The sequence below is a fragment of the Mastacembelus armatus genome, chromosome 7, assembly GCF_900324485.2.
Source record: "Mastacembelus armatus chromosome 7, fMasArm1.2, whole genome shotgun sequence".
NCBI classification, from domain to species: domain Eukaryota; kingdom Metazoa; phylum Chordata; class Actinopteri; order Synbranchiformes; family Mastacembelidae; genus Mastacembelus; species Mastacembelus armatus.
In genome coordinates this window covers 25,078,653-25,097,581 of record NC_046639.1, presented here as the reverse complement: position 1 = coordinate 25,097,581, position 18,929 = coordinate 25,078,653, and the positions used below count along the sequence as shown (strand labels likewise).

Below are 18,929 nucleotides of genomic sequence, written 5' to 3'. Positions count from 1 at the left end.
CCTTCATAGCGAAGGATGGGAAAGAGGAAGAGAAGCACACAGCTGGGGGACAGTGTAAATGCATCCTGACAGAAAGTTGTCTTGGAAATGAAAAGAAAGCTTCGTTGTATTTTGTTTTTTTTGTTTAAATGTCGTCAGATCTTATGACATAATGTCAATATGCAGCTTGAATGAATAGGATTTATCCTTCAGTACGTTTTCATGTTAATAAGTCAGTTCATCACATGCATATTTAATTTCATAATGCCATATTAGAGATATTTTCAGCTCCCACCAGCTTTGCTACATAAAGAAAATACTAGCTGAACAATGATGTGTAACAAAAACCTTTGAATACCTTCATCAAAGCTTGACCTTCACCTTTCAAGCCTTTTTGCTAAGTGGACACTTTAAAAATGAATTTTCTTCCCGTTAATACAAAAGCAGTGAATCGTTTAGGCCTGAGTTCAATAAGTGTTTTTAGCCAAGAAATGTCACTGCTCATAGTGAGTTTGTAAGGTCTGTGTTGTTGTGTATTCCAGTACGTATTTCATTTTATAAAATGTGGGAGCGACCGAGTGTGCAGAGAAGAGAGAAAGTGTGCGTTTTGGTGTACGTGTATATGTGTGTGTGGGAGCAGGTTGAAGGATTAAGCTGGGCCGCGGATTAGTCGTCAGTAAATGAGTGGAGGTTGCAGAGAGAGGGGAGAAAGAGATGGATGGACGGGAGGATTGGTGGATGTGTGGAGAGATGTAGGGCAGGAGCTTACAAGTGGGAGGGTCCAGTGAGTGAGACAGGACACTGTCATGTGACTGCTTCAATTTAGACTGTCTGTCTGTGTGTGTCTGTCCATCTGTAGTTTCTGTCTGTCAAATGGGTCGTAATGTATTTGCATTACAATGGAGATGAAGGATCTCCTGTATGGTTCAGTCCTGCAGCTCAGTGAGCTGAGTCGTCCACTGCAGCTGCTTCTCAGCTCCGTCAGGATGTAGTGAAGGGGATGGTCAGTGTGTTCCAGGATGGACTCTATGCATCAGATTAAACTACCTGCTTATTTCATTGTGTTGTAAAGTTGAACTCCAGTGCATTTTAATGTTTAATGTTTATGTCTGACTGTGTATGTAAATGCTCAGATCAGAATTTGACAGACTGGTAAACCTGGCGAACTATTTCTTTTTATTAGTTTTCACAGAAAATAAAATGCGACACATTTAGTTAAAATGGGTTTTTATCCCAGATTTGTATATATTTATATAAAACAGAAAATGATTCGTGTTGTAAAAGGGAAGAAGAAAATCATAGAGCATTATGCTGCAAACAACACAATTGAAAGAAATAGGCTAATAAGCAAAACAACCCTTCTTCACTTTATGCTCTTTAGCATAGACTGCAACAGAAACGTGTTCAAAGCTAATGGGAAAAGTGGAATTTGTTGTTCCACGTGTTTCTGACTCTCAGCTGAGGCTGATGTTGCCCATAGATTGTATACGGGCATAGATGTCAGCAGTTATTCCAAATACTACACACGTATGACATTTTCAGATTGTGCAGTGTTACTGTCACCGTTGTTTTGGTTGTTGCTCACAGTGTTGTGTCCTGCTCTCTCCCCATCGCTGCCTTAGTCTCAGATTGTTAAATCTGTCTTTCTTTCTGCTTTAACGCTTCATTGTCCTCCTACGCTTTGCACTCTTGTTTTCCTGTTTCCTCTCCTCAGTCTGTTCTTCTTTATTTAACCCACCCTCGCTTCTTGTCTCTCCTCTCTCCCATCCAACCGTGCAGAGTGGAGAATGATTAATATCCTATTTAGCCGGTTAGTGTCCTAGCAGACTTATGACGGCCCCTTTGACCCGATCAGCTCATAATCCCATAAGAGTCCTATATGGAGCTGGTGAATGAGTGTATGGATATGTGATGGCAGGAGGCATTAAAGTCGTCCATCAGTCGGGTTAGAGAGAAAAGTGACTTGGAGAGTATCGTACAATATGAAAATATTTCCATATACAGTATGTGATAAATATATTTAAAATGCAATTTACAGTTTAACAAATTACTGGTGAACTTGCAACTGACAACTTGCATGTTGAATAACAGAAGGAAGGGCATCCTATAGAAGTCTTTACACCGGCAGATCACTCTAACCACATCTTTCCTACTGGGCTGTCTGCTATTGTCTGCTCGCACAATAATGAGAAACTAACTAATAACATCTGCTACATGAAAAAGTACTTCCTCTCATTACCACAAAGTATTTATTCTCTGTCTGGAAACGTAATGTAACTCTGCAATGTTAGAGATTTCATGAAATGATGTCTTCTGTGTTATTTGGTTTATATTTCTCAGACTTGCTGCCTGGAATAGTTGGTCTCTTTGCAAACGTCTTACTTTCCACTAGAATTTAAATTAGGTTTTTGTGAGTGTATCTAGAGTCTGCATGCACAGTATGAGTTTAAAATGTCTGACCCACCTGCAGGCTGCTGCTTATTAGGGGGTGTCTAAAAAAAAACAACCTAAAATCAATGCCAAGTTACATACCACTTCATACACGTCCTGCAGAGGTTATTATTTCTCCCAAATGCAGTCAAAAAAACATGCACATTCAATGTCCATGGAAAGGAGGGTGTGACCTGACAGCTGTCACTCCAACCATTCATGCTTTTACTCTGTCAAACTGCTTTCAGCTCAGCTATGTCACTTCAGATTATGGGGCATTATTAGCCTATATCAATAGTGTTTATATATGAGACATAATAAAAAGACTATTACCTTTAATTATCAGACTAGTTGAGACTCTACACTCTGATAAGTCCACATCATAAGAACGTGTTTCCCAGTTAACCTTACTGGTTGTGTATGATTTTCGTTCTCATCATTAGACGCCATTTTAACTGCATGTGGGTGAGCCTTCACATGAACAGTGTGAGTCAGAGATCAAAGAGTAAATAATCTTCTGGCTAATGTGAAGTTGGATATTGGACTTAAAACCACGGTCACAAACCACATAAAACAACATAAAATAATTTCTTATAGCAAATTTTAATATATATGTTTCAGAACAGTTTATCAATACAGCACAACACTATGGTTAATCACCTCTTCATCATTAGCTCATGTTTCAGGAATAATTCAGTCCTGACAAAATGAAACAGACAGTTGAACACTTACATTTATCGTAATGTGTGATCATAAATTCAGCACAGTACAACTGAGGGATACAGTAAAATGAAGGGAGCACATGAAGCCCTGGCACAGCCTGTGCTAAATGTTCACTAATGTAGAAGTGTCACATCTCTCTCGTCTATTTCACCTCACACCTGATATTCCCCCTGGCAAACCAACGCTGCTGCGCTGTGTCCATCCCCTGTAAGCTTTAGCCTCAACACTCTTGGTTGATGCTGGACACTTACCACAATGGCTTAATTAATTTATATATAGTAAATTTATATATAATATATAGATGATATAATATGAAGCCAAAGGCTGAACACAGCTGGAGTGCTTCAACATGTCTGAAACTCGTCTAATTTCCTAATCCCTAATCCCTAATTTCATTTATTTGAAATGAAAAATTAAAAAAAAAAACATTCACATAAATTTGCTTGTGAAAATGAAATCTCCATTGTAATTCTTCTGGGTTTCAACTTAATTGTTTGGACTTTAAATACATTTCAGAGTCCTTGTGGGTTTAAGGTCTAAGACTGTCTCAATAGTTGAGGTAACCAACAGTATACTAATCCTGTCCCGCTGGGATTTAATTTGACAGAAGGTTAAAAAATTTGTTTTTTACTGCTGCAAATGTCAATTTAGTGCAACTTGATATTTGCCCAAGAACCTTAAAGTGTCCTTAAGCACGGCACTATGCATGTTCCTCTTGTTTTGTAAGTGCAGTTGTTACTAGCTATTTAATAACCTCAGTGAAATAATATATTTTTCAGGGATACGGCCTATATTCATGGTGTCAGTATCTGGGAAGTGGTTTGGAGAACAGTCCATCCAAAGAAACACAATAAGAGGACAGGGCTCCTGTCAGAGGGATGTGTTATGTGTGTTATGTCCATGTAAGTGAGTCTTTTGTCTGCACAACTCTCTTCACTGTGAATCAGAAAGAAGTTTAAGTTGGTTGTGTAACAGTAATCACAAGACCTGAATGCTGTGAAGGTGGGTAGGTTCATCCAGCAGCAGAAGAGTGGGCTCATTCAGTTGTGTGTGTGTGTGTGTGTGTGTGTGTGTGTAGGTGTGTGTGAAAACACTGGCTGTATGTTTGATTGTGCGGTGCAGTGTGACTTTGTACATGTGCACTGTTACACACAGTGAGATATATTTGTTTGTGCGTATTTCTATAAGTTGTACACACAGTATGCAGTATGTGTTTGTGAATATCTTGCAGTTTTGTAATGATGTTGTTTTGTGTGTGATTGTGAGAACAGAATGTCAGGTTGTGTCATTTTCATCTGTCAGGGATTAAAGGTTTAGTGTGGAAGGGAAATGAGAGTCACACTAAGCAGCACTGCTCCACAAAGCGCGTACACGTGTGTGTGTGTGTGTGTGTGTGTGTGTGTGTGTGTGTGTGTGTGTGTGTGTGTGCATTGTAAAGAACTTGCGGGTTAGTTTGTCTGAGCTGTAACACAATATTACTGACTCGAGTGACGGTGTCAGCTGTACTGATCATAGAGCATGGCATTATTTTGTGTTGTCCTAATCAATGTTAATCAGTAAATTATAATCAAAATCATTTAAGGTTTAAGATTTAAATAACGATTTATAACTAATAATTTAAAGTAGAAATGATCAGAAATATAAAAAAGTGGTCACCACAATTTCCTTTATCAGCTCCAAAATGTAATGAGGTTAATCAGAAAGCAGCAAATCCTTCTACTGTTGTTATGCAGTGCTCTGCCATATTTAGACAAAGTTCTCTGTTGGTATTTGCATTGGTCATTTTAAGCATCTGAAACAAGAGCTAGAGAAGGAGAGAGACAGAACAATCCATTAATTGTATTGGTGCTCAGACAAGGGCAGCGTGTGACTGGTTGTTGACCTAACAAGTTGTCAGCCTTTAGGGCAGTATTTTGATACAAACATACACAGTCGAACACGCTGTATACTTCACACACATTTGGTACGCCCAGCTGTTATTTAGCTAAATATGATGTTTCAGTCTGTTTGCATGCATGCCTCCATTTGGTATGTCCGTGTATGTGCTGTATATATGTGTGTGTGTAGGTGGGTGTGAGCAAGGATGTAGGTGTCTTTATGTGAGGATGCAGTATATGTGAGGTGAAGCCCTCTTATTAGCAAGCCAGGAACAGAGAAGCATGGATGGTGAATGTGTGTGTGTGTGTGTGTGTGTGTGTGTGTGTGTATTTCTGCAGGCACTGGGTTTAGACACTGAGATGGGATTTATTTAAAGATTGTTCCGTGTAACCGTGAAGATGGATATTAGCACCTGTGAATTATAGAACTCATAAAATGAACACATGAAATATCCCTGTTCCAGTTATTGGAGGAAATGATCCCGAGCACGTTTTAGTTTGATGGTCGATGTCAAGTGTCGGTGGGTAAAGCACAGACACACATTCAGGTTATTATAAAGTGCAGTGATGATTTAGGGTCAGTGGGTGTTGACACAATCCTACAAACTGTAGTTGGATTTTGTAGGAGATGTTTTCTGTGTTTGAAAGAACAGACAGGAAATGAGGAGTATGACACGTTAGTGGTTAAACTGCAGATGCTAATGTACATCAAAGTATAGTAGAAGGAATAATTGTAGTTGGGGAAAGTCAGGATGTGCGGTCAGGGTGCTAGATGGAGTCTGGCTGAAGTTCTGCTCCCGTGACAGATCAATTAACATCTGAATTTGTTTTTCATTTAAACTGTGTTCTTCAACTGATCGTGACAAAATGTTAAAAACACGAGGATTAACAAACAGACAGGAAGCTGTACAATAATAATAAGTTATTGCACCTGCACTTTATTAATACATGCATACAGTATATGGCTGGTAAGGCCAAATAAAGGTCTTATTGTTGTCTACCATCCAGATGTCCACCAATTGGAGCTTGGTGTTCCACAGTTTGTACCCGTAAAGTGAAGAGAACAGAACAACAGGCTGTGTTTTCTGCTTCTGTGATCAGATAACAAGTGATCACACTGCCCACACATTGGCCTGCGACAGAAATAGAACTAGTACTTAAATTATGGTCACAATAAAAGCATAAAATAATTTGAATGAAATGTTTGATACAGGATGTAAGCTACTAATAAAGAGGGGACTCTGTGTAGACAGTCAGATTCATATGACCCTATTTCATTATTACTTTATTGCTGTTAATTATGTTTTAGTCGATCTGTCTGGGGAAGACTTTTGAGCATTTGATCCATAGCTCACCCCTCAATTTCTTATATATTATAAATATTATTAGATATTAATGTATTATTCAGCATGGTGTGATGAGGGAATGGAAAGTAGGTGAGATACTGTGTAGAAGACAATGTTCTTAAAGCTTCATTTACCCCGTTGGTTTAAACTCTGAGGCTCACTCACTGTCCATGTGTCAGATGTGTGTGTGTGTGTGTGTAAAATGTGTGTGAAATGTCAACAGCTGTTTCACATGCTTCAGTGTGTGTGTGTGTGTGTATTTGTCATGCAGATAGGAAGTGTTGTTTACCAGACTATCATACAGGAAAAAGCTTCATGCGTGTGTAAACATATTTGTGAACATTGTGCGTTGGTAACAGGAACCGCAATATGTTGAAGGTCCTTATGTCTCCGCGTGCATGTTAGACGTTTGGCTTGTTCTCACTTTCTCACCCAGCATCAAAGAACTGTTTGATGTTGAGATTAAGATTTGGCTTTGGGGTAAAGGTTAAAACCAGGTTTGTGTTAGCGTTAGGGGTTGAGATAATGCATTCAGTTGTGGAGGCTAAGAATAGGACATGAATGTCCCTCACTCAGTGGATTTAACTGATTTTGATTTTGATTTCCAAAGCAGACATCTTGACTTCTCATCAGTAAAAGCCAAGGTGCCTGGTGTCCCAGTAAACCACGTCAGGGACGTAGCGTGCACGACACAAGGATCTGTGATTTTTCCTGCCTTGACGTGTCAAAATGTGAGAAGCTGTTCTGATCAGTCATTAATAAAAGCTAATCAAATGTTTCAAACCTACTGATTCAATAAATAATCACTGGGTATATTTATACGCAAACATGATATACTCATTTTGTTTGAGCTGATTATAAAAATCTGAGTATGTGTGTGTGCACAGTCATTGTTAAAGTGGCCTCAAGACATCTGTGATCATCCAGCTTTGTTAGAGCGCTCAGTGCAGTCCCATCCTCGTGAGTCATTTCCTCTCTTCTCTGAGCTGTCACTCCTCTTCATCATTATCATGTGTTAAATATAGACTATACAGCAAACACGCTCACAAGTAAACAGTTACATTTGAAAGCATATTAACTCTAATTAAAGGCTGAGATATTTGTGCCGGTGGGTTGGAGCTGGGGGCAAAGGGCCATATTTTCTGTCCAGAACGTTTACATTTAGTTTAATGTTGCTTTAATTGGATAATCTGCTGTCAATTTTCCCACACAAGTCTGTGTGTTTGTGTCTGCATGTCTGAGTGTTATGCAAGTGTTTGTGTATTTTAAATGGAGCCCAGGAGATTTACAGGTTTTTAGGCCATGGGGTAACAGATGCCCAGATGTCAGGAGGCCTGTTGAACCCACTGCTTAGCACCCAAAGGCCCAGGGACCATAGACACTGCAGGGAATATGGGCCTCAAACACAAACACACACCCACACACTCTGCAGTTTTAAAGCTTTTATTCCAAAACCACATTTTGTTCAGACATTATCCACAGAGCAGGGAACACTTAATGAATGCAGTGTTAAGCCTTGTATACCAGAGCAAAGGACTAAAACTGCTGTCTGTTGACTACGCGCTCGCTAAATTTAATTTCGTCAAAAAGACAAGAAACAAAAGCGAATAACATCTATACACATTTAAGAACCAAGTAGGTCTGTATTCCACAATGCACATGAACTTACATTACCATGCACCCTTTACAGCCACAGTTTCACTGCCTCTGTCTGCCAAGTACATATTTATTATAATGAACTTCTGTTTTTGAGTCATAGAAATAAATAAACACTAAAAACAATGAAAAGAAACATTTTAAAAAGAAGATAATTATTTCAATTGCTCAGTAACCCTTCATTCATTCAATAACAGACTGTGCATGATCCACTGTAGTTGTAATTATTATTGATGATGATAAGATTCACTCATTTTAACATCCTTTTGCAAAAGGCTGCATTCATTTCTGCAACATGTAGTTCCAATACTGTAGGTGCTGTGTGTTTCAAATGACAAATGTATATTATTTAAACAAAACTGTTCAGAGTGAATAATGAAAGTGGGAGTAAATTGAATGAGCAGGAAATGTGATGAGGAGATTATCTGTAACAGCTAAGCAGGTTTATAGCTCGTGGGATAAATGAGAACTTAAATCTCTCCTTCACAGCAGGATGCTTTGCTGTGTGAATATGAGTATGCTGTATGTCTCGTTCACTGGGTGTTAAAACATTTTACTGTTCCATCTAACACAAACACCCAAGGGTCACCTGGAGAAAAGTGTAACGTCTACCCTGTGATTAAATAACTGCTAATATATATTTCTTCTGTCACAGTCAGTATAGCATGGCCTTAACCTTAACCTGCAGACACGTTACTGTATATTATTGGGCTAAACTGTGACCTTTGAGCGGAGAGAAATAATATATTTAGTATGTTCAGCTTTGTTTCACTTCTGAGGTGTCGCTGTTGGACTTTTCATTTACTTCGACCTTTCTGTTGTTGATTTCATCTCTTTTTTGCTTGGCCATCGAGGGCGAATGATGAAATAATCAACTTCCAACAATAAAATAATAATACGTTAATAAAATTGCATGGTAGTGCACATGCATAACAGTGATTACTGGATCTTCAACATGCCTATAAGCATGATTTCAGCTGTAAAAGCTAATGTTAGCTTGGTTGAAGAGCTCATCATGAGGGGATGAAAGTGACCTGTGGATGTGATCGGCCCTCGTTGAGTAATAATTATTGTTTTTATTTATTTCAGTAATAATGACTTGTAATGATTGTAGAAAGTGCTGTCAAATGTCTGCTTGGCAGCCTGTACCTGTCTGCCCTAAGTGTGTGTGAGCTCTGTGTTCCAGCCTTTACCTTTCCATGCATGTGCTGTGTATATGTATTTTAACTAGCTTTGTGATATTAATTGTTTTTGCTCCTTCACCTTGTTTTACATACACCTCAATCCGCTGCCGTGACGACTGTGGCCATGGAGACTTGTGGAGTATCTGAAGAGCAGGCTCTCGACAGGAGAGAGAAAGGACGAATAGAAGAAGAGAGGCAGACTGAGAAGGACAGGAAATTGAGGAAAGAGCTGAAAAGCGAGGAGAGAGGAGTGTGAGGAGGAGTCAATAAGTGCATGGGGAAAAAAAAGACACAATGAGGAAGGAGACAAGGGGATGTATGTGAGGGATGGATGAGAGATGGATAGATAGAAATAAAAAGTAAAAGAGAGGGGAGTAAAGAAAGTATGTAGAGGGGACAGGTGGAGAAGTGAGGATACACACTTTTTCCTTACCTGTTTAGCAGCACTAGTGTGTATGTTTTCTGTGTATTTGTAGTTTCTTTATTGCCATTTACCTACACACGTGCACTGATGAGGTCATATCATCAAACATGACTGGCTCATACCGAGGCAGATCTCTGATGCTGCCACAGTTGTAGATCTTAATACCAAGTCTGGATTAGTGGCTTCTGTTGGTCAGCCAGTACAGACACTGGCTGTTGTGGCCATGCTCACTCTTTTGACATCAGGATTATGAATATTCACGATTCGTGTGGGCTTAATTGAAAAATTGGTAGAGAGAACAGGAAGGCACAGCTGCCGGACCATCGATAAACTCTGTACTGATGCTGAGACAGAGCTACAGCAGAACAAACCAAATAGTTGGACAAAGATGATCAGTTTTTCTTCTTGTTTGTGATATTTGGGACATGTGATGGGGGAAACACTTCATCATAATGGCACTGCATTTGTGAATAGACACTATTGTTATAAAGTGACTTATCTTTTCATTTTCTAACACTCATCTGGAGACAAGTCACGACTAAGTCAGGTAGTCAACGTCAGCCTTGTTTCAAATCTCTTCTCTGATGACACTTTGGCTGCTTCAATTTTTAGGTGTGACAAATGTAATCAGATTGGAAATCTGTGCCCTCTGTAGTAAGGGTGAAGAATTTAGGTACCAGCAAAGATGTTCTTCCTTTGATAAAGACGAGTTAATGATCAGAAACAATGCATCCTGTGCACTGTTTTTAAGTGGCTTTACTTTATGTTCCCTCTTCAGTCTTTAGTCAGTAATGAGTTAGAATAACTTTTCTTTGGCCACATCTGTTGGACACTCATTTGTATTTGTTGATTTGGGTTTATAGCGGTTTGATCACAGGTAACCACGCAGCAGCTACTGTGTTCTCCTTGGTATTTATAGCTGATTTCTCCTAACTAGGATGAGAGAAGTGCTGAAAGACAAAACGGGGAAAAAAAAAACAGAAACAGAGAAAAACAGAGAAGCAAGACAGAGTAACAGGGATGTCAGAAAGAAGAGATGTGAAGAAAGCAGACATGCTACAAAGGAGAGGCGAGAGCCTGACAATATAAATCACATTTTTGCATTTATTGCCCCTTGTTCCTACTGTAGAGCTGGGATAGGCTCCAGCAGATCCCCGTGACCCTGAGCCAGGAAAAGCGGGTATAGAAAATGGATGGATGGATGGATGTTCCTACTGTGTGCTGTGATATGATCAACAGTCTTTCTCTATAATCCTACTTTTAATTTGAGCATTTTCAGGAAAGCTTAAAATATAAAGTTAGCTTAGAGGTGATCAAAGGGCTGCACTATCAATGCTGATGTGACAGCCTGATAGAGGGCAGATGCTGTAATTTGAGAAAAACACGCCCATTAGTCTTTTTGTGAGATTAAGAAGAGCAATAATGGTGGTGACATCAGTGGCTGCTTTGTTCAGCCTGCGAACCAATGAGCAGCACATCCCCAGCCTTTGCTGGCCCTCATTAATCTTATTAAAACCATTGGGAGCAGAAGCAAAGAGCTGATTAGCTGCTTCTGGCTGCCTGGCTGATTCACCTACATGCACCTGTTCACATGCACATGGCCTCACGCACACACTAGCCCACTGACACACACTCACCAACAGACAGGTGGAGGCATACAGAAAATATATTCACGCATAACAAGCAGGGTTTTTGTGCAGAATGTAAAAGGTTAGCAGAGGTGTTGCTGTATTCATTCACTTCACTCTGGTCTGGACTGAAGTCTCTTAACAACTACAGGATGGATTGACCTGAGATCTAAGTCATGCCCAGAGGTTGACTCCTCATGACTTTGATGATCTCTTGACTTTTCATCAGCTTCCTCTGTCAGATCTAAAACCAAACATTTCCAGTACTTTAGTTTCTCTCAAAAATATCTACAAAATAGCAACATTCATGTAATTCTTGTAAACGTATAATTTTCTCATGAATACAAAATAGTGTGTTAATTTCTCCCGATGTCAGCAGGTGTAGTTGCTGATTCACTGGACATGCTGCCACCCTCTGTAATGAGCAGTGAGACGACAGAGGCAACACAAAATATGACAAACATGTTTTGGTGTCATTTTTGTGTGATTCAATAGAATAGTAATAAAATATTAAGATATAACTGGTATAGTTGGTTTACATGCTATAGGATTTATTCATGCTTTAGAATTGTTTGTGTATTAAAAAACATAAGATACACATCTTTGTTTACTTATTTACACAGTAAACATAAGTACAGATGCTCTTTAAGGTTCTAATGACTTCCTGTTTACATCATATGACCCAGACTGACATCATCACAGGGCAGTATGGCATGCCATCCTGTGGGGTGGGGGTGAGTGATGACCAGGGTTAGATTGAACAGACACACACACACACACACACACACACACACACACACACACACACACACACACACACACCACATACACTGGTCTGAGCCACATGGCATTGAGTGTTATGTCAGTTTGTGTTATCGTCACCCAGGGTAGTGGCATCGAGTGAACCTGCATCTGCTCTCACTATCCCTCCCTCTTCCTGGGCCAGCCCTGCTCTCTGATCAATTTAAGCACGCACACATACACACATTTCTATACTGCATGGACTGTTACACAGAGTTACAGGTAATACAGTCATCTGAACAGCTCAAATCGAATCTTTAACATACAATATCGTGCATGAAGAACCAGACAGAAAAGATAATGTGTGTTTGTCAGTACAGCAGCCATGTGCAAAATGCCACTTTTTACTGCACATCTATTATGGAGTTAACACCTCCACCTCTGTCACCTGCTGCCGCTCTCACCCTCATTCTCCCTGGATCGCTGAGTCTCATCAGATTATTTTCAGCCTTGGCTAACTGGGGATTTGTGTTGCTCACTATGTGGCATGAAACACTTCTGTAAACCTAGCCAGGCTTTTTTGATGAGTGGATTTGTCTACCTGCGTATTTGTGTTGATTTGTGCGTGATTCGATTTTAGTAGTTGAGCTTTCCTCAGTTCCAGTTAATCTTTGGCTCAGCCTGTCTGACTCTTGATACAATAACCTTAACCAACATTGACTGATTGCGTCTTACAGGTCATTCAAAAATGTCCTCAGTCTTTATATCAGATATTTAAGTTGATCCTGAAAGAGATGGAAATGAAAGAGCACACACTCAACACCGTCAAAATCCATGTCCACATGGAAACTGTCACCAGCAAAGACACTTCTATTTGTACAGTCTTTTGTCCTGCACTATTTTAGTAGACACCAGTGTGTTGAACAACAACAGGTCCTCAAGGACTGATTGGGAGACGTGAGGGAGGCAGAGAGTGGAGAGGAAAATAAAAATACACATAATCAAAGACTCGTTTTTCATAATTCGGTCAAAGAGACGTTGCTCTTGGTTCAAGGAGTCTGTCTGGTGAAAAGAGGATCAAATCTAACAAAACCCAACTGGTGAATTGGTTTTCACTTATATTCCAACTCAAGATGTGTAATATTTTGAATAACAAATTAGCTAATTACAGCACATTGGTTTGCATTGCATATTTATAATATCATATTTGTGTTGAGTTGGTACTCCTTTTACTTTTTCTGGTATGAATGCATTAACTCACACACACATATTCGTATTTCTGTCTATTATGAGGACACTTATTGACGTAAAGTATTCTCTAGACTCCTACCCTAACCTAAACCATCACACCTAAATGCCTAACCTCAGTCCTTAACCCCGACCTAAACCGAGTTTTTACCCTAGAACCAAGTGTTAACCCTCAAACAGGAGGCTGAAAAAGTGAGGACTGACCAAAATGTCTTCACTTTGCCAAAATGTCCTCACTCCGATAGAATTATGCTGAAAATGGTCCTCATAATGCAAGTATGCGCACACACACACACACACACACACACACACACACACACACACACACACACGGACCCTGCTATTCAACCAGGAGTGTTATACCGTATATAAAAACTCATTGCAGCATCTACGAGACGGATTACAAATGACTGTATCAGACAGATAAAACCACATGCAGCTAATTAATTAGGTGGTCATGTGCAGTGAGACAGTGGAACAAATTCAGCTTGTTAGTATAACTGCAATGATTCACACAACATAATGTGGCACTTGCCAGGATTACAGCCAACTCTCCACTGCTGCTACCAGTTTCTTTTAATGGGGACACACACCAGTTAATTCTTGAAAAAGAGACTGTACAGTAATACAGTAACCACAGATGATATAATGCAGTGTGGGGTTTTTTGAGGCTTTGTGGAATGAAACACTGAACAGAATTTTCTTTAATTTAAGGTTTTGGTTTGCTGGAGAATAATCAGTATTTTTTTAGATTACTTTTTCAAAATGCAAAACAAGTCTGTGAAGAAATTTGCTGTGTTTTTTTCCCTTCTAGCCTTTTTGTCTAAATGAACAGACGTTTCCACCGAGTTCATCAAAGGTTCACAAACCGATTAGTGAGGTGATGGATGATAAACTGACATATTCTAGTTCAGCCTTCTTATTTTTCTGTGTCCTTAAAACACCCATTGTCACAGATTGTCTTTCCTTCTGTCATCTCTTCTTTTTTTTTTTTACCTGGCCTGCCGTCATTTTCTCCTCCTCCTCCTTTTTCCTACTCTACTCCTGTTTTTCTCCCTGCAGTTATCTGTCTGCTCTAATTCTTTGGCAGGTTGTAGTTTTCTAAGACAAAGTCAAACCTACAAAAAAACTCAATATTGTATAATAAATAATGTTTCCATCCATGACAAATTCTCAATCAGAAGCTTCACATTAAGCCAGTTTACATTTTCCCCTGATAAAAGCCACGTTTGGTGTTTAATGTCGATATTAAAAGTGTGTAACTGAGATTATAGTAACATCAACCAGACTGATTGTTTGCACTGACTCATCATGTGACACAATAGCTGTAGATGAATATTGTTGTGCTTTGGCTTTTTAGGACACATCACTAATGTGTTAGGATATCATTGCGTCGATCAATCACAACCACTGAACATAAAGTTGCTTTTTGGGGTTTTCTATTGCAGTAAAATGTGGCAGGATATAAGTAGCTAGTTTTACTTTATGAAGTAAAGCAGCACCAGCAGTTAATTCATCTTCTGTATGGTCCATAGCACAAAGAGCCCAGTAATAACTGTGGTTTAGCCACTCTAATGGTTCAATTAGTGCAGAACCCTGATTCTTTCATTTCACTGGCACTACTCTGAGTGTTTATAACCCAAACCAAGCAGACAATTATTGACTTCTCCTGACTGAAAGCATGCTCCACAGTCTCTGTGAATGCAAAACATAATCAGGACATTTTGTTCTTCCTCTGCACAGAGACTGTGAGCTCTCTTGGCTTTAACTCAAGCAACCAAATTTTCTTGTCCGGCTCCCAAATCAGAGGATTTTGGAGCTTATAGGATCCACCGCACTTTCTTAAATCAATTAAGCTTTGTCGCTGTCTCTCTGCTTCCGGTGCATGGACCCATGTTGTGCTGTGCTCTATGACCACCTAACCACATCTCACAGCCATACAAGACAAAGTTTAAGGGAAAGCAGCACAAACTTGACTCAAGCGACAACCAGTTCTTGTAAAACACGTGCATAATGCATATGGATATTTTTTTTTTCATAGTTTTCTGAAGGGACTTAGAGTCTGTACTTGGGGATTATCACTCACTGCCACGTGTTTCCTGGAGCCAGAAAATCCAGATTTGGCCAGTGTGGGTGGAACCTGTGTGGAGCTGGAGCTGGCAGGGCATCATACAAAAACTAAGGCAAACCCTGTCATTCAAGAGAAACACATCCTGAAACATATAGGAAGAGGTTACATTAGCGATTGATACCCCAAGCACTTAAAAAGTGAAAACAATCTATTTCCAGAGAGAGGTTTGTGAAAGTGGATTTCCAGTTGTCCTCAGTTTTGTTTGTCTGACCCAGTATGCTGTTTCAAAACCAGTTATCTTGACTATCCCAACTTCAAGTCTTACTCTCTGCCCACACATGACACTGGCCTGATTTCCATGGCAACATTTTCCCTATCGCTGCCATACAGAAGAAAACTACCACGATGCAGTGGTGCAGTGTTCACCGAGCCTGCACCTGGAAACACGAGCAATAGGCCAAAATAAAGTTTAATTGCTTGGATGCACATTTTCCATAGAAAGAAACAACTAAATACAACAACAACTCTATAGCCTGTTCAGGTCATTGGAGTATCTCTTTCACAATTACAATAGGATGACAACATCTAGAGAAAAGGCTTGGCAGGGTTCAGGTGCCTGAATCCTGATCAGCCCTTGACCCCACTCTAGTCCTCCCATGCAGAAACAGCTTTAGGCCTGCAGTCCCTGTTACACTCATTCAGTTTTCCTATCAAGGAAGGACCCAGGGACGTAAAAGATAAAAGGGATTTAATATTTACGTAACATCATGCCATGTGTATTATAGCTGTCATGAGGGATATAACAGGGCAGAGGGCTGACTATTACTTTTCTGCCTATACTTATTAAATCCATTCTTGAATCCTCAGGAGGGGAGGAGAAGTTACATTAGTCTCCTCGTATGATTATTTTCCTAAACCATGGGCTTGAGTGCAGAACTATTTTCAGATGGATCTACATTTGCTTGTCAAATTAGAGAAAGAGCAGGATTTCATTTTGTTTTTGTTTTATTAACATAAAATGTATTAAAATGGTTAAAATACTTGAACTGTTCTTACTAAACCTGTTCAGTTTATTTCACTTATTTTTTTTTCACTAAGACGTCTTATATACTTCATCTCAATTAAATGGTATAAAATTTTGAAAATAATTGCTGCTACGTCTTCACTGTGAGGCAGCTGCAGGAAGTGTTTCGTTTATTAACAGCATTGCATGCATGTCTGCAGTTTGCTGCTCTCATTCTTGCTATATTTTGTCTGCTTTTTCTGTGATCATGTATATAATTTGTGTGTGTGTGTGTGTGTGTGTGTGTGTGTGTGTGTGTGTGTATGTGTTTGTGTGTGTGTGTGTGTGTGTCCATTGTCCTGTAGTAATCTTCATTATTCAGGTGTAGTCCTGTTCATTACTTCTGGATTGCAACCTGAATACATTGAGAGATTGAGAAACACAAAGACAGCTATACACACACACACACACACACGCACACACACACACACACACGCACACTTTGTCAGCTGTTCACTAAGCAGAAGAGCGGACATTTCAGACCAATGTAAACAACCAGAGGATGGAGCAAGAATGTTAAATTGGCTAGAGGCAGGTGTGTGTTCATTTGTGCTTTAACAGCTCTTATCAGTGTGAAACAGCTCATGGTGCTTGTTGACCTAAACGGGTCATCACCCAGCTTCTGTAACGGCACACCACTCAGCTTACGCCATTTTACTACTAGTAGCCAAACAAAGGCACAGTCATTGTAGAAAAATATTTACATGGCATTGACATGGCAGCTGCGTGTGGTAATCTAAAGCATCTGGGCCATTTTGCAGTATTAAAGAACCATAGTGGTGAGTTTGTGTGTTTTGGTACGTTGAGAATGAATTGAGTATATTTCACATCGCTGCTGAATATTTAGCAGACACTACTTACATCTTTCAGTCAGTCTTTTCAGTCTTGAGCTCGTTTTCTCCCTTCTAGGAACACCTGTCTAGTAAGGAAGTAAAATGGCAGCCTTGTGCGATTGATCACACATTCATCCATCACAGTGAGTATTGAGTAGGCTTGGGTATGTGGCTATTTCTGTCAAAATTATATTATTGTTTTCCGGCAAGACAGTGTGGCTGTGAACAGCATTACCACAAGAATAATGGACTGTATGTGAAGATCCAACATGCTAATGAAGTAACAATAAGCTGAACACATTTTAGAGCAGAGTAGGACTTCATTTAAAGTCAGCATCCATAAAAATATACACACAGGTGTTAAAAAAAAAAGAAACAGTGGTGGAAACTATGATGTTATTGTATCACAAGGGCTGCTGTTCCAACTGTGGCTATCTCTAAGTGACAATTGCCAGGAGTGTCTATAATCCCTGTGTGGAACTGTCTGTCTGCTTGGCTTGCTGCTCAGAAGTATCCTTCTATTACTGCAGGTTTCTCTGCCCCCCTTTGTGGGTGTGAAGTCTGGATGCGCATGTTACTGTTGTGGTGTCTCTCATCGCCTGTCAGTCTTTGCTTGTCTCTGTGAGACTGTGCGAGTATGTTTGTGTCCTAAACCAACATAAGTTCTTAGCTTAATGGGCCTTGGAACCTGCCAACTCACTAACCTTTACATTGACGGAGACAGAGCGAGAGAGAGGGGGTAGGTGGGAGAACCCAGTAAGGGACAGCAGAGAGAGATACGTAGGAGAGAAGAAAGGTCTGTCTGTATGAGAGAAGGGAAGTGGAGGTGAGAAAGTGAAACAATGTGTAAGCACAGTAAGTAGACGTGTGTGGAAATGTCCAGATTCAGGGACTAGTTGCCGTCAGCAGACACATTGTTACCATGGAAACATGCTGATGATGCAGCAGAAGATATATTATGGCTGAGGAGTTTTCATCTTTGGGATGACATGTTTTCACCATGAATATTTTTATTACTTAGCAGTCAGGTCCTTTGGTGTTTCTGCTCTAAATTCCCAGAAATCATCTGTCACAGTCAATACTGCAGCTTCTCTCTTTTGTGTTTTCCTCATGTTCATCCTCTTTGACTGTTACTGGTCATTGCTAACACCAAGGTCTTCTTTTTTATTCCAAACTACAAATGTTAAATAAGTCACTTCCTGTGCTGTGTTTATGAATATTACCTGAATGCATCATAATGTGGTTGAAGGCATATGGGCTATATTTTATACAGGTCACCATAAAAGTCCAGTGGTGCGTGTTTCACAAAACTGCTGCTTGATTTAAAAAAAACAAAACAAAAAAACCTTGAGCTGTCAAAAGATATTTTATGAGCTTTAGTTCTGCTGCTATGATGGTGGCAGCCATCTTTTTTTTTGTTGAAGTTTTTATGAGGTTTGAATTAGTTTTTTTGTTTTTTTTTTATCAATGCATAAAGCTATTCACATTTTTAAATCAATAGAAAACATGAACTTACACATTATTTGTCATTTTCAACCAGAATCAGCAAAGAAAAACTACCCACTGGATGTAAGATCTGAAGGCATGCATGTGTATTTAACCAGCAGTAAGTTAAAAACTACTGGCAATGGTTATTTGTACACAGAAAGTACCTCCATGTTTCCAGAACACTTGCATCTCACAAAAGATCATTTTTTCCAAACATTCCTAAGACCTGCATGAGTTT

At 39.6% G+C, this 18,929-nt stretch overlaps 1 protein-coding gene across 1 annotated transcript in view; it reads left to right on the top strand.

Annotated features, from left to right (window-relative positions):
• The window catches only part of cacna1db (calcium channel, voltage-dependent, L type, alpha 1D subunit, b), a 57,851-nt gene that overhangs the window by 5,262 nt on the left and 33,660 nt on the right, over positions 1 to 18,929 (top strand). The gene's annotated exons all lie outside the window — the stretch shown is intronic.